Raw genomic sequence first — 2,131 nt, 5'->3', positions numbered from 1 at the left:
TAATAAACGAGTTTTACTACACTATATAAATTTTACTAAATATTTTTAAACATGCTTGTTATTTTTTTGCTTTTCAAAATTATGATTTATAATTTTTTTAAACTAACTACATCATATTAGCTTTATTTTCTTTAAAAAAAATTTTGATCTTTTTTATAACAAATTTAGAGGTAAAAAAATAATGATTTTAATTTTGGAAAAATAATAATTCATTTTCATTGGAATATCAATACAAATAAAGTAAACAACGCGTGTTTTTCATATTATTTATTATTATAAAAAATATATATAAATAAATATTATTTCTTTTAAACATCATTATTTTTTAAAGCTATAATAATCATAAATTGACATTCGCGTGACATAAATAATATTTAAATAAATGGTATCATGATTTTTTTAATTTTTTTTATATTGGCAAAATTTTGTAAATAGAAATGATAAAAAAAAACAAAATAATGTTTATAAAAAGTTTCTTATAAAATTGTTTTCTTAAAAAGTGAATTATGTATTATTCAAGAGGCTAGTAAAAAAAACCACATGGCTTTTTATGTTCAAAAAGATTATACAATTTATCATGTGTTTTTTACGTGGTTTGCTAATGTAGTTTTCTTATAAAACAAATTTATTTTATAATAATTAAAATTATGATGACACTACAACATGTATGTTTTTTTAATTTACATTTATTTAAACATGTTACCAAATGATGATGCAATTTCCGTAAAATGAGAAACTATGTTTTCATAACATTTACTAAAAAATAATTGATTGTTTAAAAACTAAAAAGTAGTAAACATTTTGAAGATGGCAAATATATTTCATTTATAATATTTATTAGGTCTTCGCGTTTAACCTACCAAAGGTTAGGAGGGTCTGGCCTTTAATTAGGAGGTAAGAGTCAGCATTCGGTGAGAGGAGGTTAAATACCTCCCAGCAAAGTAGCATATGTTGAATTTTAACATATATTTTAAAACCCGGTACCAACTATTAAGTGTTTTTATAAATATTATTTCTACCTACTTATATCACCCTTTATAAACAATCATTTTCAATAAGACCTTTGAGGGTATAGAAAATTTTTTTGGAGGCTCGAGCCCCTGCGCCTCTCTCCCCCAATGATGCTACTGCTTTAAGATGATGTAGAAAATAAAAACAAAGATATAGATGACGCATAAACAAAGATACATTCTTTTTTTTTATTTGTTATTTTTGAAATAGATAACCAATTTTTATAAAAACCTTTAATATGCATTATTGTTATTAATATGTTATAGGCAAGTTTAAAAAGGATAATGAGTAAATATTCCTAAAACCACCTAATATTCGGAGTGATGCTTATTTTATTTTTCATGTTCTAGTTCAAATATTATTATTTTTATATTTATAAATTTATTTCAAGTTCGTATTTTTAGAACTGTTAGTGCCATGTGTCTTAATTATTAATTCATATATAAGATACAAATTAAATGTACGAATCCCTTATCGTTAGTAACCTGCTCTGCAAGTTAGCAGCTAAGGGTATTCCTTATAAAAAATAATATTATGGTTATAATTGCAGATTATAATTTAAAGGATGTAAAGATTTGACAAAAATTATGAAGTTATTTTTTACACCTACTTTTTTATGGTTAACTTAAAATAATTCCTATTCAATGAAATGTTTACTATTATATTTATTAGCGTGGCTTGGCTCCTAGATTCGATACGACATGTGAAAAATTGTAAAGTGAATTGATAAGCCATTTTTTGTTTTCTACAAAAATCGGCAATCAATTTATTATCCAATGTTTTATTTATTTATTGAAAATTAATAAATCCAAGGCTAGTGCAAGGGCGATTGTGTTTAAAATTAAATATTAAATTTATATATTTTTTTGTATAAAGCACATGATACAATTCACGTGAAATTAAAATGAAACCTTTGATAATGATAATGAATGACCAATTATAATATTTTCAAGGAAACATATATATTTTGCCAAAATTTAATGCAATCACTATTTATTTTATATATTTTAGGGAAGGGACGGGATCAAGAATAATAGAGTAGTATATGTCTAGGATAGAGTAGTTATTATTTGGTGGGCTCTTTCAACTCGATTTTTCTTTGTTAACCAAGAGCAACAAA

Source organism: Gordionus sp. m RMFG-2023, chromosome 3 (genome assembly GCF_954871325.1).
Source record: "Gordionus sp. m RMFG-2023 chromosome 3, tfGorSpeb1-WG-v2, whole genome shotgun sequence".
NCBI classification, from domain to species: Eukaryota; Metazoa; Nematomorpha; class Gordioida; order Chordodea; family Parachordodidae; genus Gordionus; species Gordionus sp. m RMFG-2023.
The sequence above is the reverse complement of the archived record's forward strand: the minus strand, read 5'-3'. Positions refer to the sequence as shown.